This window comes from Epinephelus lanceolatus, chromosome 4, assembly GCF_041903045.1.
Source record: "Epinephelus lanceolatus isolate andai-2023 chromosome 4, ASM4190304v1, whole genome shotgun sequence".
Taxonomy (NCBI): domain Eukaryota; kingdom Metazoa; phylum Chordata; class Actinopteri; order Perciformes; family Serranidae; genus Epinephelus; species Epinephelus lanceolatus.
In genome coordinates, this window is record NC_135737.1 from 19,653,355 (window position 1) to 19,681,297 (window position 27,943).

The window sequence follows — 27,943 nt, forward strand, 5'->3', positions numbered from 1 at the left end:
TGTATTCGTCATTCAAAAAGGGAAACCGGAAGGCTGACAGGACGTTTTCAAGACTGAAAAGATCTCACGCGAACTACCAATCAGAGTGATTTCACCCACCGATGGACTCCACTGGGTCCGATGCTGATTCAGCATGCTGAATCGGCCGAAAAACAGCCGGCCGACTAGTGCCAGTGGTGCAGAACACAACGCCAAAAATAGGGCGACAGATGCTCACACAAGGCCCAACCTCGACCAACGTCCCACCGTCGCCTTGGTTTGTCAAGGCCCTTACAATTAGTAAATCATTAACTAAATATTGAGGTCATTCAATCTGCAGTCATAAATTTTAATAAGTCATTAATAAATTATTTTAATCATCACGGCTGCAGTTCAAAATATTAATAAGCTACTAATTAAGACTTTGAATCATCCGGTTTGTAGTGATCAATGTTAGTAATTCAATAAGTAAAATAAAAATGGGTCTTAAAAACACTGTAATGTAGCTGTAAGCAGATAGAAGTACATTTTAACTGTTTATTCATGTGTCGCATCATTGTCAACAAGTATAACGTCTCATGAAGACATATTTTATATCATTACACATTTTAATGTGACAATAAACATTTATATCTGCTTATAACTGTATTTTTGTGTGTTTATTTATGTTTATATACTGCTTATGAATGCTAAATTGTGACCCAATGATAGGGTAATCCTCAAAGGACGTCAAAATAAACTTCCCTGAGAGGCACTCGAGGAAACCCTTGAATTGTTCTTTCTTTCCCATGTGTCAGCGCTGAGAAGAGTCGGACCTCTGTGTCCACAGGCATGTTAGCATGTGATGCTAATGGGCTGTGTTTCCGCCCCGGGAGGAATGTTTAAATACTTCACAGTCCTGGAGGCTGCCCTAGCTCCAAGGGAGAGTCATGGGGTGAAAAGCAGCCCAGCCCTGCAGCTTTAACACTCACTGCAATCAAATATGAGTCACATGCTTTAGCAATTGAGTGCGTGCTGACCGGGGCAGGCCTTTGTTTTAGCAACACTGCCTCTTTAATAAGGAGAATCAACACTTAATGGTATGTAACACAATTTCCTTCACTGTGTGGGGGCTAAGTAGCCCTCACACATGCCAGGCCTCATGGCTCATCAGTCCTGGGTCTACTGAGCCACAGTAATGCCATGCAATGTGACGGCAGTGTCTCTGTGGGGATGATGCAGTGCTGTGCCATGGCCTTGCCAAGGGTGTAATTGGTTTGTTCGGCTCGGGAGCTTCTTCCTCCATGCAGTCGTGTAGTGCTGCAGCTGCTGACTTACCCAGAGTCACGAGGAACTCCAAAGTGGGCTAATATGAGAATTTTTTTTCCACTACTCGATTATTCACTGTCAAAAAGCCAGGGGAGTCTTTTTTTTGTGGAAGTGGCCGTGATTCATTTTGAGTTTGACACATCCACTGTGTGCAGCGCTTTTTTTTTTCTTTCCTCACTGATGTAGGTGATACTCGCTCTCCTACGCTTTTATAGCCTGAATGCCCTGATGCACAATCATCAACATTTAAAGTGCTACAGACTCTTTGCGTCTTCTCTCAGCAGCAACCGTCCGTTTTATTTGAATGTGAAGGCAGAGTGTAGTGGAAGAAGGATTGATACCACTCCATGATGAGTGACCTTGTATTTCACATTAATAACTAATGGCTTATTAATGGTTTGTAAATCAATCAATTACAGATGCAACTAACAATTAATTTCACTTTCAACAAATCTGTGGGGTCATTTTCCAATTATTGGGTCAAGTGTTTAGGCCATAAAATTTTAGAAAAGAGTGAAAATGTGAGTGAAAATCACATTCTTACAAAAATCCCTAAATGACCTGTTGAAATGTCTAGTTTTATCCAACAAACAAAGATATTCTGTTTATATTGATATAAAACAGAAAAAGCAGCAAATGAATCTGCTCACATTTGCATCACTACGATCAAGTATTGTTGCGGGATAAACAACTTGCTAGTCATCGAAATGTTGCAGAGTTCATTTGGTACGATGTGCACTTTGTTTGAAACATCTCGGCCGCCTGAGTTTGCTGACAATGGACCTATAAATGTAAAGTCTGGAGTTACACATGTTGATGAGTTGTATGTGTTAGATCAGAACATTGACACTGCCCTCAGACAGAAGAATGGAGTACATCTTCTCGTTGTATTTCCTCAAAATTCACAGAGCTAAAAAGACATGTCCTTCTGGAAGATAAACACCTCTTTCACAACCAGGCAACTCAAAAGTTGCTTATGTTAATAACTGATCTATAAAGCCTCAGAAAGTGATTTATTAACCATTAAAGGTTGATTTGTTAGAAAGTAGTACCATAAAAATCAAAAGCCAGATCTGAAACGGGCTTGGCTCCGTCAACATGTGGTGATCGAGGTTATTTCTTTCCTTTAAACACATAATGAATCTGCTTCTGTCCATTGTGCGTGCAGCCATGCAGAGGGATGTATAGAGAGGCACTTAAGGCGTTTCTTAAAGGGCTAAATGGAGCTGTGTTGCATCAGTGCCCAATGTTGTGTGTAAGACTGCCACTTGAGGCAGCTGGGGCTTTGTGTCTCAGTGGGTATCTGTATCTGAATGGGCGCAATGCCATGGATGGCTGATGAATGACTGTGTGTTCATTACCATCCCCGTCCCTTAGTCCCATCACAGAGACATTCACAGTCCCCCGCAGGTGTCCGAAGCCTGCGCAGGCATCCTGGGTTCAGATCCGGAGAGTTCGGAGGGGGGCTCTGCTGTCCCATCCTGTCTCTGACGACAACGGTGGTCAGTGAGCTGGACACACAGAGAGATGTTGTGTTTAGCTGAGTGAAAGCCCTCTGGCCTCCGCTCTGCACTTTGGGGTCTGTGAAGGCCTCTCAGAGCTGTGCACTGAGGCTGCTGTCAGCTGATGAACTTGGGGTGACAGAGCTGGAAACAGCCCAGTAAATTTTAACACATCAATGCATAGAAGGAGCCGCTCACTCAGAGAGGAGATACAGCAGCATTTGTCTTTGGAAAGAACAGTGAGTGTTCTATACTCCACCTAAATATACCTACACCTCCGTCATGTGCTGTACCTGTGGAGTTTAGAGACAAACACCAGCTTCTGCGAAGTTGTGCCGCCCACTTGTTTCATATATCTGAGCGACTGAATGTTCCTGAACTTGACACGTCATCTCATGGACTCTGAAACTAATGATTACCTGATTACTCACTGATCTTTAAAGTTTAACATGGATGTTTACTTCCTGCAGCTTCAAGCTTATAACTTCCTGGATTAAAAATAGAGTTACAGCAGCAAAGGTGCGTTCTCTCTGAAGTGTTTTATTTAAAATCCAGACTTTGACACATGGGTGTGGTTCAGTGTAGGCATTGTGAACTACTGCAGCTAACAGTTATTGTCATTACTGATTAATCTGCTTTTAACATGTCCAGAAGATGTTTTTAAAATGGCTATTTATCCTAAAACAATCTCAAACTCCCAAATAGTCACTGTACAATGATATAAAACAGAGAAAAGAAACAAATATTCACATGTGAGAGACTAGAAGAAGCCAATGTTTGACATTTTTGCTTTCAAAATTACCAAAATTATATATTAGAGGTCTAAAAAGTTGCTACATTTTGTGTCAGCTCGAGTATGACCAATGATAAGCTGAAAATGAAAGCCTGGGAATGAAGCCTAAACAAACAACAGGAAATGACCCTAAATCACAGTGTTTCATGGATGTAAGGAAATGGATGTTGATGCCCAATAGCCAGTAATTACCCTTGTTTAGAAAGGCTAGCTTGAAAAAATGAGCTCAATCTGCAGTTTTTGGTTTAAAATGAGTATACTCTCACTTTGTATAAACTCCAGAGAAGGTTAATTAATACAAACAGTCCAATAACACTGTGATAAATGGCACGTGAGGCCATGTGAGTGTTGTTTACACACTCTAATTCGCCTGTAAACTTTCCCACTATGGTTTGAAGTTAAGAAAATAAACAGCAGAATAAGAAATGCCTCACTGATGGACAAAAAAGGACATTTGCGGAGGAAACTTGCTTAACTTCATACCCCCACGCCTGTCATTTGAAGCGTTTCTACAGAAACTCACCCCAGAGACAGACACACAGACCGATAGATAGATGTTAGCAAGCCTGTTTCAGCACAAGATAATTTGCAGCGAGTCTCCTGAGTGGAAGCCGAGAGGCTTCAGAGATGCAGCTGTGACGATGACATCGCTGAGAGAAAGTGCCCTGACCATTTCACACAGCTGCAGAGGTCCAGAGAAGATGTTATTGTGACAGCTGTTTGATTGTAAAGAAATAAGAGCGGGCACTTTATCTTTTTAGGTGGATTTTTTCAGTGAGATGATTTGACCTCTCGATGTGACGATGCAACTCTCTGTGCATCACTTTCAGGTCACATCATCTGTCTGCTGTGAGGGAGTTTATTAGTGACAGGCCAGTTAAAGTATAATTCATTGCTTTTGAATGACTCCTGAAAGTGTCTGATTTTATTTAATCACAAGCAAAACAGCCCTGAGAGTTTAGCCAGCTGCAGCTTCTGACGGACTTGTTCATTTCTGAGTGCTAACAAAGACCTCTTAAGCCTCTGGTTGACTTCTCTTCATGATCCGTGACCGTTTGTCTAAATAAAGTGACCACACATCGTGTCTTTTCATCGCTTTGTGGTCGAGAACGATGTGAAAGTTTAGACAAAAGGCAATTTGTGGTTTTCAGACAGTCTTAAAACCGTGACTCAACCTCTGCACACCTGAATCACTCACAGGAAACAACTTCAAATTACTGCAATTACTAATTTGACTTCATGTTACATGAAGGGCTGAACTCGTCGTCGCAGGTGGTTTGGTTTTTGATGTGGAGTGGATGAGAAATTTTGTAGCTTTGGGCTTTTGTTTTCCTGTCGAAATGAAGGGAAACTGAAGTTTAGCAAAAAGCATCTATATTTGGTCTAGGTTTAAACTTTGGGTCTTCGGGATAAGGATTTGAGACTTTATTTACACGTTTAAAATGACAAAGATGGTTTAAATGCATGGTTTACAACAACTTTGTTTTTGTAGCTTTTACTATCATTTCCGCTACTAATGATGACGTCCTACTCACCAAGTTGGTTGCTGAGAACTGGGCTGCATTGCTAAAATCAAGTTTAATAAGGAGAGGCAAGGTTGCAATCAAATAAACAAAATTTCTACTAGTTTATCAAAAGCTCTTTATTTGAAGTTAGACCTGAAAAGATTAGTTAATTCATAGGTTAGTCTGTCAACAGGAAAAGAAGAGTTGTTAAGTCAGCACAGTGACTCACCAACGTTCGTTAACACATAAGCAAACTATATGAAGTTTGCTAACATTAGCTATTATTAACCACTGTTCCAGGTCTGTGACTGTGAGAGTGCATTGAACCAAGTGAGTGTTTCTTATCAATTCAACTTTAATTTTGTAAGAGGAAGAATGTTTAATTTCTTCTTGCTAAACTTGCACAGTCTCAGTGTGAGTCATTTGTTTGAGCAGAAGTGCCAAAAATTAACTGTCTCTGACTGTTTTCATTTGGTCTGAGAGTTTAATCAGACAAAACAGTAGGTGTTCCAATACTATATTGGCAGGTATGGAAGTCAATGCACAGTTCCAATACCACCTAATTGATTAATTAGCTTTAAAGTAGCTTCACAATGTGAAATGGCAGTTTTCCCAGAAGTCAGTTCTTCCTTGCTGTTCTAAAACAGCAGCCTACACAGCAAGTTGTGATGTGCAGCCACTGGCAACTACTGATTTAAAGCAGTAAATGAGCTGCTTTCTGGTAAATGGCGTAATAAACGGCCGTATTTTATGGGCAAGTCCCATCAGTTTAGGGTTTAACCACAGCCAGGCTATACAGCAATGACAGCAATCATTTCATCATTTCAGAGCCATACAGAGCTGGCAGTACACAGCTGTGCTATAACACAATAGTATCTAATCGGTACTCACAGGATGGACAAAATGCTACTGGAACATGTCTTCCAAACAGGCGATTTTAAGATGTCTACAACAGAGACTTTGAGTAAAAACTGAATTGTTCACCTTTGTCTCCTCTTCCAAATAAGTTGAACTTTCGAGGTGATGTGGTTAACACCTGACTGCTCGTCTTCCCGCTCTTTAGCAATGCCACTGTGCACCCAGATCACAGCCCTTCACTTGGGAATACAGTGTTATTAGCAAAGTTGGAATACAGTAGAAGTTCTCTGTGTGAGGTTCGTGTATTGGATGTGGTGTTGAGGTAAACTGTACTCTTGCAGGGTATTAATTAGATTATTATTAACTCAAATGACACTAAATGAGCAGCAGAAGCAGCAGCATAAATGCAGCCACCGATCAGAGCCAGTCAAAAACATGCCTCGACTTGCCCTCCTCTATAAGAGGTCCTTTAAAATGAATCCAGCCGTTTGGGGCCAAACAAAGACCGAAAACATTCCAGCTATGCAGCGAAGCACCTTGCCCCTCACACAGCGAGCATGCTGGGACCGAGCCGCCAAACCCAGCCCTGCTGCTGCTGGACTGCAGCCAGTTGGCCCAGATCTGAAAAGCATGGCTAGTGCTTACACGTGCCGGGGTATGCATGCTATGTGAAACAGCTTAGATAAAGGTATGTTTATCATAACACGTACATGCTCTCTGCCTGTTCCTGAAAAACCCATGAGCCCCTCCAGAAGGTTTGTAGATGGGGTGTTAAAACAGCGGATATTTGTAGGTATGAGGCATGTTTTTTCAGTTTAAAACCACCTCAATGCTCAATCTGGCTTCATCTGCGTTCATCTGCGTTCCCCACCCCCCCACCTCCAATCTGTTTGCCTTGTGCACAGGTCACTGAACCAGCCATAGAGCCCAGAGTGTGAATACGCGCACGGCGACACACATGTTCAAACTCCCACAGAAATGATTCCAGCAGGGCGCTTTTTGTTGAAATGTTTGTGTATGAGTTAATTCACAAAACAGGGTGCTAATGAGTCAGGAACCATTAGTTGATTAGTCGTTAAATAGAAAATTAATTGGCAGCTATTTTGATGATCAATTAACCGATTAAGTCTTTTTCAAAGGGAGTAACTAACTTCTTCAACCAATAACCAGCTTCTGAATTAAGAGCTTTTCTTGCTTTTCTTTCTCAGCATAGATTTAGAACATGTGCATTTGTTCCCACCAATAAAAACATGAAAGTAGAAGAGGACTAAAGACAATTGCTGCAGCCACTGCACAAAGTGGTGCATAAAAACTCACCAGAATGCTGGAAAATGAGTGTGTGATGCTCAAAATGTCCTAAAGGGAGGACCCTCAGATCCTTCATGTGTCCTCCCCTCAACGTTTTAATGAAACCTACGCCTTTGTATGTGAAAGTTAGTCGTGTATCTTGAGTGTTTTTGACAAACAAGCTACATGAAGGTGCGACCCTGAGCTCTTTTTATGCACCGCTTCCATACAATTCATAGATCAAATGATTGACACCGTAGGTTTATCGAGAAAATGACGGATGGATGGAATGTATTATTAGTTGCAGCCCTAACAATTAGCCTACCGCTTCCTTCTAAAGAAAATGAAGTCAAGAAAAGACCAATTCTTGACACTGAGCCAAGCTGATGATCGTAATGTGTCATGTTATTATTCATATAGGGAGTGAAGCTTACACATACTTAAAGGAACTTGTCCACCTTCTAGCATAGAGTAAGAAAAGTGCTTTAAACACACTGATCTTGCAGTGATGCCACTTTATTGTCCATAATGTGAGATGCTCCTTTGATGCTCTGGCAAAGGCTTTGTTTGTATTAGGGAGTTGTCTTAAGTTGCAGGCAGCTGAGTGTCCGCTGCACTGGTTGCTGAGCTGACAGGGTGGCATGTGAGGAATCTAAGTCTGAGGTCTGAAAGGAGAGCAGCTGGGAGCGGAGCAGAGAGCGCGAGGAAGTGGGCGTCTCGCTACCGAGACACCTGTCCTCAGTGAAAGGCTCCTCTGTAAAGCTGAACAGGTGTCGGCGGCGCAGTTAAGCCCTTCACTCGAAGCAAACACACTCTGAATTATAGTCATTTATCCACAGGGGCCCCGTCAATGTTAAGGTCAATGCTCAGTTGCCCCTCATCCCTTCCCGCTTCCTTCCTGCCAAGACTCTTCCACCTTCCTCTCATCAGCTGGCCTGTTTGCTGTGGTGGTCCTTTAACCAAACAGCTCAATGACTCTGTCAAGTACACTAACTCCCTTGTGTTGTGTCTCGCAGCTCATTCTCAGATATGTCAACACAGCGCTAATGCTCTGAACCCCCTTCTTCCTCCGTCTGCACAAGCCAACTATTGATCCCATGAAAGAGCTGCGCAGGAAGTCACTCTGTCAGGTGCATGTCCAGATGGATCATTCAGTCAGCTCGTTCAGGGTCAAGGAGCTCTTGTTTTCTGGACTTTATCAGCTCACCAACTGCGGAAACGGCACAGGATTGGCTGATTGCGGTGGTAGATTCACAAGTAGGATGCCTCACTTGGAAACTAGTTATTGTTTTCATTGGTGATTAATCTGCTGATGACTTTCTCGATGTATCTATTGATCATTTGGTTTATAAAATGTCAGAAAACAGCAAAAAAAAATGTCCTAGACCAAAATAATCAGTCTACTGTGATAGAAGACAGGAGAAAAAATTGTCAACTGAGGATCTGGAGCCAGTATATATTTGCCATTTTTGCTTAAAATGATTAATTGATTAACATCTGGTAATGTCAGCCCTCCAGGAACATCTCTACTTATTTACCCAACTTGTTGCAGATTATAACTGTAACTGAATGGTTCGCAAGCTGCAATTAAAGCATTGCATATAATTCATCTGAAAAAAGATTGAAAAATTGCGTCGGCATCTTTTGTGATTTATTCCTATGAGGAATATGTGACATCTCTATTTGTTGCTAATTCCTCTTTTTATTTTCCTCCATGCTTCCCCTCTGCTCTATTATGAGCTGATTGAAAAATCTTGTCATTTATCTCATTGTTGCTCCCGGCAACAGGGGCAGGTTGAAGAATTCCTGCTAGATGAACAATGCAGCTGAGGCGTTTTGAAACAAAGGAGGCGATTTGACGTCAGCACCTCGCCTCGCTGAACAAAGAAATTGCATCCACAAAGCAGAGAAGTGGACAACTGCAGGAGGCGCAGCTCTGAGCTGGCTCACAGTCACTCAGAGGAGGGCCGGGGGCGGTTCTCTCTATTTTTTTTTTAATGCACATGTATTCTTCACAGATTCAGACTGATAAGGGAGAACAGGAGCCACAGCATGTCTGAGATTACACCAGCTGATAATTCGAGCAGAGAGCAGTGATGTGTTTATTTTTTGTGAATTAGTGCATGTGTCTGTGTGTGCTTTCTGTCTGCCAACTGCTCCCTCACATACACACACACACCTAAAAAGCCCTCACCTTCCCTCCCAGTTACCATGGACACAAAAGCACAGGACCTAAAATTGTCACTGCCACTGATGTGCACACCTCACAGGCCTGAATCAGCTAACTGACAAATAAGGAAAAGGAGCTTTTCCGCTTGCAGTTCAATGGGAATGCAAATGAGCCCGAAGCATAAATTCACATTATATAACGCTGCTTTCTTTTTGGATTTCTGAGAGGAGGCGTCAATTTGACTAGTTTTGTGAGGTGAGCAGCATCGAGGAAGAAAGACGAGGATGAGAGGGGGAAAAGTTTGCAGTTTTTCCGCCTGAGAGGAACACAAGTGACTCATGTCACATCAGACTTCATGGCTGTGTCTCCTGCGTTCGGTTGTGATAACGGTGAATCACAGCGAGGCAGGTCACAGACTTTGACAAGGGGAAATCCAGATCATTATCCCATCTCCATTCTGCACCATCTTCCGCTCGCTGTGACCTCAGACTCTCTCTGACAAAGTTCAAGTGATGTAAAAACAAGTGTGCTTATCAGTTTCACAACTTCTTTAACAATCAGCGAGGCTGAGTCATTGTGTCGACACATAAAAACATTTTCTGCTTTTCAGCTTAATGGTTCTGTAGGATTGGACCCCTCCACCTCCAGCTAATTAATGAATGTGTCACAAAGGGCATTGCACATTTTTCTTCTTCTTCTTGTGGGATCGGACTAAAATAACTCACACAGTAAAACTGATAATGGGTTACCCACACTTGCTATCTGGCGCACATAGCAGGTCAGCACGAGAGGTGTGTTTGTGTGGAGTGCTTATCTGCCAAGGACAGGAAAGAAAAGACAGCTGGTTAATGATAGCAGAGCTGCTCTTTTTGGTGCTACCAGCAGTTTGATAGAGTTTAAAGCACCAAACCGAAGCATTGCATCGGCAAAGAAACAATGATGGAAAGTCACATACAGAGCAGACATATGTCAAGTTTCCACCAAACCGTAACACAAATTTTAACCAAATTTACAGAGAATCAGAGAAAGAAAACGCAAACTAATGAATGTTTCTATCTACTACTGTAATATTAATATTAATATTAGAAGTAGACTTGACTTATCTTTGCATCTATCTACTAATAGATGCAAAGATCAGTCAAGTCAGTGCCGATAAACCATAACAGAAGAAGAAGAGGTTTCAACAAGATGATGTAATTAAAAGAATGCCACTCAAACCTCAAATGATGGATGTGGAAAGGATTTTGAAAATATGGCATTTATGTTCATTTCATGTTTTAATTGTTGGAAGGTTACAGTGTGATCTGTCGACTTTTTTCATCTCGTCCGTGGATGTTTAAGGGCCCTGACACACTAAGCCAATAGTCAGCCCTTGGTCATTGTCGTGCGCATCTATGATCCTAGTTTTTGTAGTGTGTCCTGCTCCATTGGCGCTAGCTCTTACTGTCTTTATTTATTTTATTTTTTTTCTGATTTAGCATATTAAATCGGCAGAGCCTGTCGATGAGGAAGTCATTCTGATTGGCAGCTCAGTTCAGTGCATGAGAAGAGAAACGGAAGTGAGGAAAGTAAACAAGTGACTAAAGTTAAGAGGACATGAGATCGAAACAAACTTGATATGTTAGGCAAGATTCTTTTTTTGGCCATTGAGCTTTTTAACAGAAATGGTTCATAACTGTTTGTATTACTGTTGGCCAGTGTACAGTGAATAGTCCTTGTTCTTTCAACATCAGGTTGTGTTGTTAATGTGCTAACTGGGTAACTAGCATCTTTGTTGGTCCTCCGGATTCCCTTCATTTATTACAAATACAGACTACCGCCACCTGTTAATATGGAGAGTTGTGTCCATTCACACAGGTGAAGAACATATGTGTTAGTTGGTCTTTGGCTGTTGTCTCTTGTGTGTTTGAGTGCAACTTTTTGGCTGAAACACAGGTGATGTGAGGTCACGCAACAGTCAGCCTTTGTCGCGACTAGTTCTTTGATGTCGGCTTGGTGTGTCTGGGTCTTCTTTAGTCACATGCTTCATTTAAGACATGATTAATGCGCCAAGTATGTGTCCATTGCACTTTGTCGCCTTTTGTTTTTATCACAGGTGGATGGAAACTCACAGATACAGCACATGTCAACACAACTAAAAGGTGTAATTCAACTTTTAAGCATTTAACAAGCAAGAATTATTTTGTGAAGCGGATCAAATGAAGTAAATTGTAAGCAGGGTTGCAGATATGTATGTTCCATTTCCTTTGGCAGGTCACAGAGTGAACAGGTGCAGGTTAATTAAAAGATCTGTTGTCCATAAGATGTTACTGGTTGGAGGGATTATCTGTGTTGCCCACCTGCTGCTGCTGGTCGCACTGGAGGCGATGCAGAAGTGGGGTGAAATAATCTGCCTCCTCGACCTGATGTAACACTTATTGTGGTCTATATTTTGTTAAATTTCAGTCTGGTTTGCAGATAACAACAACTCCCTTTTGTTCCACATATTTTCAAAGACATGACAGTCACTCTGCAGTAAAAGAATAGTTTTAATTGAAGGGTGATGAGAGCTGTGTTTCTGTGAGGCTCATTCCCGAGAGGCATGCAGTAGATCTGCATGCATTAAAAACAACTGTCGTCTTTGTCTGCTGTATGGGTTTTGGCATCGAGAGCAGACTCCATAAACGAGTGAACTGAAGTGCTTACGAATTGCTATAAAACGTGATTCATGGTAAGAGCATGCAAAGCAGGAGCTCGTCCACCCCTCTTCTGGTGCCATGAGCTCATGTGTCTATAGGTTCTGCTAAATCGTGAAACTTTACCTCTAAGTGGCTTCTGATTGATGTCTTTCCTCTGGTGGCCAACAGTGGAGTAAATTCTCTTTAAAGAGAAACTGTCCCTCCTGGCCTCTGGGCTGGGTGAGACAGATCTTGGTGGTTTTAAAACTCATAAACCAAACCCCACAGAGAGCAAAAGGAGGTTGTTACACAGGAATAATGAGCCGTTAGGAGCAGCTAACAAGCCATTGGCATATTCCTCTTCATTCTTCCACAGGAGTTAAGACCATCTTGACAAAAAAAAGGCATTTTGACAGTTAATTCACGCTGAAATCCACACCGCTTAATTTAGGAAACGGCGTGTGAATTATCCTACAATGAGGTGACCTCATACATGGCGTCTTAATTGGTTAAAGGAGCATGAAACCTCTGGATGTAAAATCCTTTTTTAAATTTTAATGGCTTTTTAACACGAACGCCTCGTGGGATTTTGTGTCAGGATTTTCTTTATCTTTATTACTGTGAGAGAGGATAGCAGAAAGACTCCATTAAAGCTCAGCCAAGTCTTGACTGATGGAGGTTTCATATTTCAAGATAGCACCTCCTCTCTGGATGCTTGAATGGCATTGAAATCTCTTATTTATGTGACGGACTGATTTGTCTGCTGCTATCAGAGAAAGTGTGTTTAAAGTGATAGGCTTTATGATACAGAATGTGTTCATCTCTGGATTTACAGGGCATTAGCCTCCTAACCGCCCTATCAACCATCTGTCAGATACTCTCCACATCATCAACACATTAGTTGAAGCAAATGTTTATGAAGACCTATAAAAAACTCGAAAACAAACTTTAAACTATGAATAGTTTAAAAGGTGCTTTCTTGCTGAGAGTTTGATAAGATCGGTCTGCTAGACGATAAAATCACAGCTAGCAGCGGTTGGCTAGGTTTAGAACACACTGGAAGCTCTGATCAGACTAATGAGAATGAGACAAAATGAGGGGAATTGCACTGTTTTTTGTTTTGTATTTTTTCATTTATACTTGGCCACCAGGAGTTGTCTGTCCTTAGCTTAACTCCTATTTTCCTGTAGAGTAAAGTCACAGATCTGTACCATTAAAAAAAGGATGGGCGGAGGCTCTGATGGAGGGTGAGAGGCTGTTCCCAAATAGTATGTCGGCCACAGGGAAACAGAGATCCATGTGGGTACATGAGACCCTCAAAAAGAGGAGGAATCACAGGCCATTCCACCAGCTGGTCTGTGAACTTTGTCTGGATGATGATCGGTTCAAGACTTGTTGTAGGATGAGTTTGGGACAGTTTGACAATCAGCTGTCAATCGTTCAGGCGTGATTACAGTTGGTAAAACTTTGGAAAGGGGTTGAGGCCACAGTTTTTTTCAGATATGTCTTGCAGCTTGCCTAGGGCGATGATGAAAGTGAGCTAATGTTAGCTTCACTCAAACTATGTACTATACTACTTGTTGACATTACCAGCAAAGAAGGCCTGCTTCTCAATTGATCTGATTGGTCAATGGGGAAAATTGCAAAAACGTCAGCTGCTTTTTCCGCTCTGAGTTGGCGTTTTTTCTAACTCAATTCATTTAGGATGCTACTGCAAAAATGTAAGGTGCATAGAGTGGAAAAACACTTCATTACCTTTGGATGGAGCCAGGCTAGCTATTTCCAGTCTTTATGCTAAGCTAATTGAGCTAGCAGCCAGCTCAGTGGCCTTGTGGTAGAGTGTCCGCCCTGAGACTGGGAGGTCGTGGGTTCGATCCCCGGCCAGGTCATACCAAAGACTATAAAAATGGGACCCATTGCCTCCCTGCTTGGCACTCAGCATCAGGGGTTGGAAATGGGGGGTTAGATCACCACATGATTCCCGAGCGCGGCACCGCTGCTGCTCACCGCTCCCTGCCCCCCCCCCCCCACAATAAAAAAGAGGATCAATGTTCCGTTAGTTAGGCAAATTTACATTGCAGCACAAAGTTGAAATGGCAGCGGCAGTAGCCTCGTCAGTGATCAATCCACATTACACTGATTCAAGAAGGGGAAAGGCTGGAGCAGATCCTTGCTGAGTTGGGAAAGCAAGGTGTTAAATTTTCCACATAATTCTCGGTTAATAACACTGCACAGCTGATCCATTGATAGCCCGGTGTTTGTGCTACAACTAATGGTGCGTTCAGTTGTACTCGTAAGTCGGAGTTTTGAATTCGGAAAAGCATTGAAATCTAGCATCTACAAGCATAAACGTTGGGTTTTTCGTTTCATTTCATTAACTGTCCATTTTTTTCAAATTCCATGTTCCATGTCCCAGTTTTTAAACTCAGTTCGGGGGTTACGTTGTTCGGAGCTCCGAGTTCCGAGTTCCAATGTAAATGTAACGCACCATAAGGCACGGGGGTCCTAAGAGGAGCTGGTAGCTGTGCCTGTGTCTGTAGCGGTAACCATAGTGATCATATACAACTGTCTAATGACTGAGCTGGTGATTTTTCTGCCACATGAAGCCAGAGAAGAAAGAAAAATAATCACAGTGTTTTTTTTCAAGACCCAAAATATGTAAATATCCTATGCCTGTTACCTGTTGACTTTCCCTGATGTGCCAAATATTTGTTTTGTAATGTTGAGTAGCTAGTCTGACAATAATAAGAAGGCATTTGGACTTACCTGAAGTAGGCTAAATGTAAAATAACAGCATTCTAAGCTGTAGGTGAATATCTTTAATGTTGTTATTTTTATGTATAATGTTATTTTAGTAATTAGCAACAGTTTGATCATGTATGGCTAGTGTTGATCAGGTAGGCCTTTGTTTACCAGTGTTCGTTCAGTCAGAAAACTCACGATTCTAATGTTTATTGCATATGTATATGTGTGTGTGTATATATGTGTATATATATGTATTTACACAAAATAACTAATTGAGTTGGAATCATTTGCTGACAGCTTGGTCCCCCCCCAGTTCAAAAATGCCATCTGCGCCCCTGGCATCTTATCTTACGTTTTGCAAGGAAACTAAAAAGCAAGTTTCCCTAAATGTCCAGCTGTTGATTTAAAGGTCCAGTGTGTATAATTTAAGGGGATATATTGGTAGAAATGGAATGTCATAATTATTAGTTTATAATCACCTGTAAATAAGAATCGTTGTGTTCTTATTACGTTAGAATTAGCCGTTTATATCTACATACAGAGCAGGTCCTCTTCCTCTGATTCCGCCATGTTGTTTCTAATGTAGCCAATAACGGTCAAATCAAACACTGGCTCCAAAAAGGTCCAGTCGCATTTTCAGGTCGGTCACTGTAGTTCTCCCACAGGCTAAGCACATGGGAGAAGTTTCAGGTGGTTGCAATCTGCAACTCTTTACCGCTAGATGCCACGAAATCATACACACTGAACCTTTAAGTTTTAATAAACATCACGTGCAGATTGAGAAATTACCTCAGACTGAGCAGCTGCACACTAGTCTCTGTTTTCTGAATGACACCTTTTATTATTGCAGCATTCACACTCTGATTGAAAATGCATTTTTTCTTGTTTTGACAGACAGCTTGTACAATGGCCCGAAGCACACTGCTGCTTCCACACTTAATCTGTATTAGTGCTGCGATTTCATGCTGTGCTTCTTGATGATTGTGTCTCCAATAGCTGATTCATTAATGCCATTTGAAGGAAAAATTAGGAGACTGTGTCTAGTGCTGCTTCTCCAGCGCCATATGCATACAGTTGGCAGGCAGTTCTCCTTTTTAATAGGCCAGGCAATGCCTTGGCAATCTCGGAGCCCCTCCGTCCAGTGCAGGCATTCCACAAGATTAGCGTGGCAGCGTCGCAGCTCCTCGAAGCCAGCCGCCGTCACTGGAGATCACCCTTTTGAGCAGAAATCTGTCCTCTGAAGCTGGGCTAAAATTAGACCAGCCATCTGTGATTAAAACAGCTAAAATTCACACGTGTCTGGAGAAATTTATAGCATGTAACTGCTTCCATTTGGGCCGAGCTGGTGAATAACAGTTGATCACTCTTTTTGTGCAAATGTGTGGCAGTAGGTAGTAAAATGGAGAGTGGGGTTTTTCACACCCTCTGCAACCTTGACAGCAGCTTTTAGCGCTTTTTCACAGACCAGTAGGTCCTTCTCACATGTGCGACATGTTAAAGCTCAGGACTTTCATTGATCTCGGGGCGCAGTCCTCCACCCACCCCACCCCTCCACAAACCGCCCCTTCAACCAGATCAAACGTAAAGCATCTCCTTTCAAGCCCTCCTTTCCTTTCATGTTTGCAGTGCAGGCCCTTGTGCATGTGGGTACGCCTCCGTTATGGTGGTCTCTTTTTTGCTGTGTACTGCGTGGGTGAGGGAGACTGCACTGCATTGCATTCATGAGCTCAGCTCCCGGTACATTTGATGGGACAGACTTCTCTCTCTCGCTCTCGCTCTCTCTCTCTCTCTCAACCCCCCACCACCCTGCACCCAGATCAGCAGCAGTTAATGAAAGTGAATTGATTTTCCTTTACCTCCTGCATACAGCGTATAATCTGGGGGATGAAAATCAACCAGGAAAGCAAAAGATCCGACAGCCTTTTATTACATTTGCTGTTTATTTATTTGATTGCCTGCCAAAATTTATGAAACTGCATAACTGAGACTAAAATCCATATCATGTCTAGCAGCGCTTTCCACAAGTGGTAAAGAAATAGTCTGACATTTTAAGGCGCAGACATAACAAACCGACATCAGTGAACGAGTTGCAAAGAAGGCAGACTGTTGCGTTGCCTCGTGTCACCTGTGTCTTGACTAGAACATTGCACTTGAACGCACTGCAAAGACTGCAATCAGTGGCCAACTAGCACGTACGGTTTATGCCTGCCTGGGGAAATAACTCTCCATACCAGCAGAAGGCTGTAGTCTGTTTTTGTCATTTAACAAGAAAAAGCGAGAGAAAGATGGGACAGACTCAAGATGCTAGTTAGCCAGTTAGCACATTAACAATGCAACTGATACAAATGATATTTACAGCGTGCAAGCGAACAATAATACAAATAATTATGAACCTTTTGCGCTGAAGAGTTGGATGGCTAAAAAAAATGCAAAAATGCAAACCTCATGCACTGAGTTGAAGTGCCAATCAGCATGATTTCATTCACTGTTTGGCTCCGCTGTCTCCAATGCCCATTCAACATGCTGAATCAGCTGAAAAAAGACAACAAGTGCCGAGTCCAACTAGTGCCAACAGTGTGGGACACACTGCCTATGCTAGGGTTATACACACTCAACAATGGCTGGACAGCGATTTATGAGCGACCATCAGATTGTTGTGTCAGAGCCCTTAGGATATGTGTTTATGATGGGAAGTTTGATACCATTTGAGTGATGTCAGTCTTGATTTCCCAAAACCCAAACCATTCCCCTAAAGTCATAATGTTTGTAGGTGCAAGTTAGAAGGAAGTCCTACACAGCTTGAGTTTGGGAAGGCTCTAAATTCATAAAGTCAACAGGAACAAACTAAGAAGAGTTGGATTAGTATTTCATGTTATAACCCTCCCCTCTGTGATAAGGACTCCATGTCAAAGCCCGATCACACTGATGGAAGGAGACAGTGTGAGGGGGATTATAAATACTTCTAAGCGCTGTCTCCCCTCCTCACACACTTAAGGATGGATTATGGCATCTCACAGCCTTGTGCTTAGCCTGCAGATGGCTGCTCCTCCTCCCTCTGACCCTCCCTCCAGTGCTTTCTTCCTCGCATCCATCCTACCTTCCTTCCCTCTTTCCTTCCTTCCTCCTTACCCCTTACTGTGCCTTTGTAGCCGGCTTGTCCTCTGGCAGGTGGCTCTTTCCTCCACTGTTTTCTATCATGGCATGGTGTTTTCTAAGATGCACCTCTGGCAGTTTGATGAGTCATCGTATTAATTGCTCGCAAATTCAGACCGACTGGCTGATTTTGCCTCACCAGCTTCTCCGAGCCACTTTATATAACCACACAAACAACATATTTCCGTCCAGGAAATGTAGGTCTGCTTTCAGGGAAAAACACACTGTAATAAACCAGTAATAATTATCTTCTACCAAGCCCTAGTGTGTATAAAGGTGACCTTATCATCAGTGGGAAGTTTATTATGTTAACGGGATTATGATGAGATAGAACTTTATTTTTGTAACGGGAAAATACTGTACAGCGTTTGTAGTACTAAATAGGACTGCAAATGAAACAATTAAACAATAAAAGTTATCAATAAGGTATGAAAAAACAAATATAGCCCACACAATGCCAGAGATGTAAAGTGTTTTCCAGTATGATGCAAATTCCATTGCCAAAAAGCAGTAAGAATAATGCACTATTAAAGATTCAGTGTGTAGCATTTCGGAGGATTTATTAACAGAAATGGATTATACTTAATAATTCCTTAGAACTAGCTTTTTATGTCTACATAGGGAGTGGGTCCTTGTCCACAGTGTCCGCCATATTGGACCACCATGTTTCTACAGTAGCCCAGACCAGACAAACCGAACACTGGCTCTAGATAGGGCCTTTCGTGTTTTTGCGTCAGCCACCATAGTTAGCAGCCCCTCTGCAACAAGCCAAACAGCATTGGCAAAACACTGATTTGTAACGTGAAACTGCTTTATTCAGGGTTTTTACCGCTGTAAATCATCGGTTCTGTTTGTTTTGGAGAGGAAGACACCTCTGTGGATAATTCAGCTCCAGGTAAAAACCTCCTGAAGGTCTGGATCTTTAGTTATCAGAGAAAAAGGTGAGCATATATTAACAGGTGCTGGGCTTGCGGCCGACAGCGTAAGAGAAACACTGATTTGTAACGTGAAACTGCTTTATTCAGTGTTATATTTTTAATCACCTGGTCCACTAAATTCTACACACTGTACTTTAATTGCAAAATATGTTTATCAGATGTTCCTGTATCAACAGTTTTAGTGTATCAGTTAGCTGAATGTTGTATTTTTGTGTAATAGTTTGTCTTACTAATGCAGAAAAACAGACAGAAGTTTTGTGGGCTGCAGTTTTTTGTTTTTGTTTCTTCATTATTTATATTTTCATATTTCAAGGAAAATGAGTGGGTTGATCGGCAACACACAATTTTTGTACAGTAACAAGGTCTTTCTGGATTAGATCGTATTGGCACATTTTTTGGAGTATTGTGCATAATGTTCATATTGAAGTCTTAAAACAGTATTTAGTTATATTTAGTTTATTTCATTGATAGATGCAGTTCAGTCGGTCTTGGTCATAGGTGGTTTGCCTACAGACGTTTCTGTGTGTTTTCTGTGTGCACCATAATATTATCTGGGAGTTTAATTATCTGTTCAACAGTCTCTTGCCATAAAGAATTAAGGCCAAGTTAAAAAATATTGGGGTTGCTGTCGGGTTGAAATATAAATAAGCTCCATCGGAGTCTTACTCTTTATATACTGCCATTGCTACTGCAAAGCTGACATTTAAGAAAAACAAACTGAGAATTTGTTAACCTTTGGATGCTTTTCAGCTGCGTGAACTCACTCACAGATGGTTTGTGCTCACAAATGTCAGCACGGTGAGGTGAACTGCAAGGAGAAATGAATATCATTACATAAGTGATGACGGCATGAGCAAGCATGGCCTCAGGTGTCCTGACCATCAGTGTGTGTTTGTAAAATTATCACTGCATAGAAACATTATACAAAAGAGAGCAAACAAAAGCATCAAAATCCACTCTCTTTTGTTCGCGCTTTGTAGTGTCAGTGTAGCTCATAATAAAACCATCCTCTTTAATGGTTTTTCTATCTTGGTCCACATTTGGTCCCAGTGAGTGTGTTACATGGGGTGCTGGAGATGAAGCCAGGGAAAGAGGCCAGACATCCACCCACACATGCACACACTCTCGTAGTAGTGCCTTTCTTCCACTTGCATCATTTTTTTCCTGCTTTGGCAAAGCAACACAATGAAAAAATAGTATTCGTCTGGATAAGGAAGCATAAAATAAAGATTTTAAACTACACTCTAAAGTTTAGCGCTGCTTGATTTATATGAATGCGTGTAATCACTATTGGAAGTGGTTTAATTTTCCGCGTGTCTTTTCGGGGTTGTCTAACACCAAGTCAGATGTAATTTATCTCCGTCTTGTTGATGACCATGACCTGCAGACTGTCAGCCATTGTTACTTCACATGAAACAACTGCCTGCGGCTGTTGGTGACCAGCAGAGGAAGTCGGATTGGGATTTTACAGGTGTCATATTCTGGACAGGCGTGCACTAAACTCAACAAAGACGTTCCTGAAATCCATCACAAACCATTCAGCAAAAGATTTTTAAGGGAATAATGCCCTGTTTTGATACATTTAAGAGTTTATTGCTGTTCTTCTGTGCTTTTTGGAGAATTTAAATGATGAATAAAGTCTGTTTTGGTCAGATTTACTGCCTTTCTGACAGCTCAGAATGGATAGTTCTATATGCTGCTTGTGAAATACTTAATCAAAGTAGACTAATATTTATCAGATGACACCTGTGTTTGGTGAAATATGGTCAGTAATTAATGGCAAAATTTGTACTTAAAGTAAGGACAGAGCAGATTGGAACAAGGTAAAGGACACAGATGACCTCTATAAATTCCAATAAAATGATAGCAGGACAGAAGGTTGTACTAGTCCATAAAACAGAAAAGCAGCCACTCTTTAATTGTCTGAAACGTTTTGTTAGGTGCTTGTCGGTCCTAACCTTGCAAGACTTTTCTATGTAAGGGTGTGTTCCATTTGCACTGGGAAGTCAGAATTTCCGAGTTATCAGTCGGACATTTTAACTTGAACTCCCCCTGAAATCGGATTTCTGACTCAGGATGTTGGAGGAGCATCACAAACCCCAACCTCAGATGTCAAGATGGCTGCTCTGTGATTTAACAGTAGTATAAACTGCAGCAATATGTTGCCACGGTGTTTGTTTGCACAAAATTTGGTGTAATGCTTTCTTATCAGCTGGCATTACTATGAAAGCTAAGCTGTCATTCACTGGTATTGCTAAAAAAATATTAGTTTTTCCAATTTTGTGTACTGGAATGCGATAAACCCGGTGTGAGGGGGTCAATCTGATTGAGAAGCCGCGGGCACTGTTGGCAGACAGCCTGTCACTCAAGCGACCTATGTGTAACTTTAAGCCTTAATAAAAGGTAAATGGGTGAGTTATGTAAAGTTTCAACCCCCGTACAGTTGTCATGAATGTTGAAATTAGCCATAGAGACCAAAACCAAATGTTGTCGCTTCAGTGTAACATGAGAAAAGTCTGAAAAATACATCATCAGATCTCTTAGTTTTTCTGACAAACAATCCAAAACCCCAAAGCATTTAATTTATTGACGTAAAACAGCATTTTTTTTTTTTACCTGAGAAGCTTAAGTGATTAGTGGATTATTACCATTGTTTGACTAATTACCTTTTACACATATTATGATAGTAGTTGTCTATGTATTTTACAGCATTAGCACGTATAAGTTACTTACTGGAGACAGAAATTTTGGCGATTTTGCGATCATGTATGTTACTACAGTGTTTTCAGAGGTTTTTTTGTACATAGACGTGATGTAGTATTGTCTTTCAATTAGAGGTGGCGGAAGAGAATGTCACCACAAATGTCAGAAGGCTTATACGCAATATAATCTCTAGCAAACCACAGGTATGGACAGCTTATCCTGTAGGTATTAAATCCCACACAAGAAGCTGTCACAGCATCGCTCTGTGTGGATGTCCCACACAGAAAGCCTGTGAAGGAGCAGTCAATGCACCTGTGGGCGGGTGTGTCATCACACTCTGTGAAAGTTGGAGCTGCTCCTCCTGTTTCAGACAGAGAGCTGGGACGAATGCCAAATCAGCTGTGGGCGAAGGGAGCTCTGCTCTCGTGGCGTATCAGGTTCCACAGGTGGAAACACCACCCAGCCTAAGCCCCCGTCACTCGACCTCGTTTAGGGCCCACGGTGGTCAGCAACAAGGGCTCACATTAGGGTGTTAATCCAACTAGTTGTGAGGATGAGATGAAGAGCTTCTGCAGGCCCAACACCGTCTGCAGGTTTTAATTCTGGGTAGTGCATACAAGTTGTTTCCAGGATGGATTGTCAGTTGGTTTATGACGTAACACAACATATATATATATATATATATATATGTATACTGTATGACTGATGAAATTTACTATGCAGGAAAATAACAAAACGCACATTACATTTTTTTCCCGTCTGGACATGTACTATTGTTCTAAATATGCTTGAGCAACAGAAACTCACAGGCAGTTCGTCAATATTCATTTGGAAGAAATTAAAACAAATTGTTGGTTGTGGTGAGACAGCGCCAGAGACAGCTGGGAAAACAAAAATAATCTATTAAATCTTTGGAAAAACATTTTTCTTTCTCTTTGTGAAGTTTCCATAATTAAAATGGCAGTAGTTGTCCAAAGTAACACATCATATATCATTTTAAAGTCCGTACAAAACTGCTGACTCTGATTTCTTCTACACTAAAAAACAGTTTGCTATGAGTATCAGGAAGGAATTTATACAGTACTGTATTGGTTTGGATCTGCTTCCATACTACAAGTTGCATTCAGGTTGCTTTTATTAATTGGCTTTGCCTCCTAATATATAATTTAATAAGTGCAATGACGCTATAGGGCTTCATCTCCTCTTTGCAGGACAGTAGCCCTTTTTACACAGAGATGGTGCTATAGGGCTGATACAATGTCCCTTCCTTATGCCCCCTTTGCACTTTTACACAGAATCAAACAATGGCAGAATCATTTCACCCCCATGTGTGATTTTAGATAGCATGCCAGCATCACCGAAGCAAAACAGTTATGATGGGCATAACGCAATGGCTCTTAATCTTGTCCTCTGCTCGGGGAGTAAGAAGCTCCCGGATCTCATTATTTTCCCAATTTGCAGACATTTTCAACTGCCGTTCTTCTTTGAGTTAGCTGCTAACGGCTAGCAGCTACTTTTAAATGTCCCGCAGTGCAGCAAGCATAACACATTGTCAAAACATAACACCTGTGGGGCCCATGATCCTGTTCTGCCGGCTGTCCTGTTTATACAGACCTGGTTTCGGTGCTGTTTAGACCTCCAATGCCTCCTTAAAGGCGAGACAACTCTGGCATAATGGCATTAAATTCCCGCCTTGAAGAGGAAGTGTGAAACAGGCTAATGATAGTTCACCTCTCTGTAGTTTAAGGTACCAACAAAAGATTATTATTAAAGAAATGGAATAGTCTTTTTTGCTTCATCATGTTTGTGCACCAAAATGCAGCTGCGGCCAGCAGGTGGTTAGCTTAGCTCAAATGTGGGGCTGTGGCTTGATTATTTTCTATAATCAACTAATCTGCCCAAATATTTTCCTAGTTAACTGAGTAATTGTCCTATTAAACTAAAGAAAACTGTGAGAAATTCCACTCTAAAGGTCAGGGTAGAGGTCATCTAAAGTTTTTTTTTTTCCAAGCAACATAATAAACCCTACAAAGATTCAGTTTACTATAATGTAAGCCCAGGAGAAGCAGCAAATTCTCCCATTTGAGAAGCTGGAATCATCTTTTTTGGAGGGATGTTTGCTTGAAAAATGTCATAAAGGATTAATCAATCAACTAAGTGTTGAGTGTCAAGTGAGATATTTTCAGCAGGAGTGTAACCATAAAAAACTAAAATCAGCTTTCGAGGACATCAAGAAAACTCCTGGAATATGTTGGACATCAGTGACTGATTATACATGGAGGAATATCCATCACACGCTCTCTAATGTCTTTATAATATCTGAATCATTATTGTTTAAAATTGGAGGCTCCAAAGAAAGAAGTCATGACTGCACACAGTCTCACACACACAAACTGAAAACCAGATGGATTTTGGGGATTATAGGAACTCTATCTGAGATAAAACAAAATTCCTGTTTTCTCTTCCACTTCCTGTGAGGAAGGAGGGAGTTTGGTTTCAGCTGTGAGACCGAGAGCCTGTATGGAGGGCGCTGGTGGAATTTAAGGTTTCGTTTGTGTATATAAAAGTTAATCTCGATTATAACTTGAAAAGACAAAAAGGGTTTAGCGCGAGGATGAACATGAAAGCTGGCGATGAGCTCCAGCAGGAGATAATCGGGCAGTTCAGTCGAGGCTCCTTGATGGTATCTGAGAAAATACCTCACGTGACAGAGGTCTGTTTAGAGTGTTAATGTGCCACAGACTTGCTCCCTCCAAAGGCCTCATGCTTTTGATTTAGTTTGTTTAGTGTGTCTCGACAGCCCTGCCCGCTACAATGGCAAACACAGGGAGGTTTGTTTAGGAGTCTCTCTGCTAGTTAATATAGAGCAGGTTTCAAGGTTACTGTCACCAACATGCCCACCCTGTGTGGCCCGCAGGCTGATCGCTGTCGCTTAGAAAAAAAAACCCTCCGCTCTGCACCGGTGAGATTAAACCTGGGGGATTTGTACTTCTCACCGTCTGCCTGTCAGGAGCCGTGCGCACAGTGACGAAGCATGTTGTGACGGCTGTCCTCGTGGTATGGGCCGGATGAATGGATGGCTGTTTAATCTGCACCTGAAAAGAAGATTTAAGAGGGGGCAATAAGAAGGGAGAGGGATTTAAGGTTCTAGGCAATGATGTGTTTGACAAGTGGGTGCATTTCACCTGCAGAGTAGGTGAATGAGATTTCCACAAGCCAACATGACGTGATAATGTGCGTGCCCTTGTCTGACAGTGAATTTGAGGTGGTTTAAATGTGATCGTCTCCTCAGCAGAGCAGCTGTGGAGCCTCTGCTGCTCTCGCTGTACGAGCAGACAGAAGGAGGCGATGAAATTTTAATGAGGTGATTGTATTATACTATACGCTGTCCGGTCTTAAGCTGCTCCCCTGTGACATCCCAACACGACACTGAAGCGCTTGTTTATCGGCCTCTTGCCCTGGATGTTCACTGAGGAGGGTGTGAACTGTGGTCAGAGATCTGCGGTACAAACATTTGTGGGAAAACTTGTTTTAAAAGAGGATGGCTGTCAGCAAGGTGCAAGTTCCCACTTGCACTCCTTGGCCTTATGTAACATTCATGTTTATCCTTTAATGACTGAATTAGGGCTGCAACTAACAATACTGCCGACTGATTAACCTCTTTATTGTTTCTACAGTTATTCTAGGGCCCGGGGTGACACATTCAGATTGCTTGTGTTGTCTGATCAACGGCCAGAAACACCCCCAATTTTTTATCATATAAAAGAGCAAATTGTCACATTTGAGAAGCTGGGACCAACAAACATTTTGAATGTTCTGAATGATAAATGACTCATAGAGTGAATCGATTATCCACGTTGTTTTCTGTCATTCTGTTAAAAGTTCAGTGTGTAGGATTTAGGGGGATATATTGCCAGATGCATCAAAAAGTTTGGTCAATCAACTGATTTTTCGGTCAACAGCAGAATTATTTGCTAACAATTTTTATAGTGTATTAATCATTCATCAGGCAACTCACAAATAAGAAACGACAGCTACACTAGCAGCCCTGTGAGGATTTACAGTAAGTTAAATCCTAACATCACCATGCTAACATTATCTATGTGACAGTGCTAACATGCAGAGTTTCAGCTAGCAGTTTTACGTTTCTGTTCGTCATCTTAGTTTAGTGTGTTAGCATGCTAACATTTTAAAGTTTGAAACCACTACTATGTCTAAAACTTCAAAACATTAATCTGCTTCTCACTTTGTATGTTTTATCATATTGAACTGAGTATCTTTGGGGATTTTTGTCAGAAAAAACAAAGTATTTGAATCCAGGAATCTGTATTTTTCCAAATTTTCTGTCATTTTATAGACACAGTAATGGATGAATTTATTTGAAAAACAAAGTCCTATTTTTGATATTCAGTCACTTGTGGTCATGCTGCTCTCTAGACTCTTCTAGAAAGCCCTCTGTGGTCAGAGAAGATGGATGTAATTGAACTGGAGCTGCGTTCACACACTGCCCAACCTTTCACTGCTAATGTGCTGTCACAAAGCGGCAGCGCGTTCGACTCACGAGCAACCAAGAGAGTCGAGCGGTATTATCAGCAGCGGGGCCCGAACACATGAATGTGTGGCTGCGGGAGCTTCTCTGCGACCAGGGAAGGAATTATCCTGACAGTCTGTGACTTGGCTCTTTTCGCCTGTCTGCCTCTCTGTGCGTCAGATACGGGGCCCGAGCTGGACGGGGCCTCTGGCTGTCCCCCTGTCCGGAGCTGAGAGCCTGTCGCTTCCCATCTCTTCTCACTGTGTGGTTGTGGTGCTTTCTCTGCTCCACGGTGTGAGATGATTCCTGGGTGATAGCGATGAGTACTGTAAACGATTTCACACTACACGCGAGGTGCTGACTGGGCTCTCCCAGCCTCTAATCGATTGACCCTCTTTTACAGCCCTGTGTGGCTTGTTAATTGGTCTCCAGTTCCCTGCTGACACAGTGACCCTAATAGAGGAGAATTACTGCTGTCTCGTCATGCATTAACCCTCCTCCTCTGCCCCCCATTTTCATCAACCCTCCCTCTCAGGCCTAACCTCTGCTCCCATCCCCCCCGTCAGCACACTCCCTGGTCTCATAGCAGCTGGGTGCATGGGGCGAAGTGCACAGACACTCTCCCGTCCTGTCACATGTCACTGGCCCTCTGGGAGCAGTGGTCAGGTGACACTGCAGCCAACCATATTAAAGCACCAAGAGGCAAACTCTGGCTGTTTGCACACTGTTGTCCTTTAATTAGTTTAAATGTAATTTAGGCATGGTTTGGGTTACGAGAGGCCTCTTTGCACGAGAGGTCAGATCAAGCTTCAGGGCTCGTGACTTTTGAACAAAAACACATCTCTGTGCATCTCCGTTGTCCGCAGCTTCAGAAGAGTTCGTGTGAAAAACAAAATATTTAAGAGGTCAGGGCTGCAGCTAAATATTACAGCGATAAATCATTTGGTCTATAAAATGTCAAAATGCTTTTCACAGGTTCCCTCAATCCCAAGCTGACATCTTTAAATGTCATGTTTTGTCCGACCACCAGTCTGAATCCCAGAGGAGTTATTTTAATATCATATAAAACAGAGAAAAGCAGCAAATCTGAGAAGCTGGAACTAATGAATGTTGAAATTACTTAATCGATAACGTGGAAATGAAGACAGTCTGTGGGAGCATCCCTCACCCAAAAGCAGCAAAGGTGCTTGGTGACAGTTGTGACACCGCTGACATCTCATGAGATCAGCCACAGATCACCTTTTCTGTGTTTTTTAAGTAATCTTTGTGTGTCTGGATGGTTTTGCTGTGCAGTTGCAAGCTCAGATTCTGTGTAGCAGCTCACCCACACTGGCCGCTGCCTCCATTATTTACAAGTGTGAATATTTCATGATGACATCAGGGTAGGGACGTTCTAATGAGCCGTGGCACTCGCTCATCTGGCCCGAAAACAGGGCCAGCGATGGCTCCACTGTGGCGCCACAATAACTGAGCAGGGGCCTGTAATAAAGTCTTATTTTGGGTTAAACTGCCGGAGGAGAAAAATTAAGAAAAGAACAAAAACTCTTCTCGCTTTCACACACATGCAAATCAGCAAATCGTCTCTTTTTCCTGAGGAAAAGCCTTGAGCGTGAAGGCAAGGTTTACTCTGCTTTATTCTCAGGAAAACAGAGGCCTGTTGAAACTAGCTCATTGTTTCTCGACTGCGAAACAAGGGCAGAAATTAAACTCTCACTTGGAGCTGTGAGAGGATTGGTAAAAGTAGCTGGGAAATGAATCATCAATCGTATCTTTATGTATTATAAAGCGATCAGGCTCCATCTTGTAGTTTTATC

The 27,943-nt window shown here is 42.0% G+C and overlaps 1 protein-coding gene across 1 annotated transcript in view; it reads left to right on the forward strand.

Moving 5' to 3' along the window:
* traf4a (tnf receptor-associated factor 4a) overlaps positions 1-27,943 on the forward strand; it is a 42,776-nt gene that overhangs the window by 4,795 nt on the left and 10,038 nt on the right. The gene's annotated exons all lie outside the window — the stretch shown is intronic.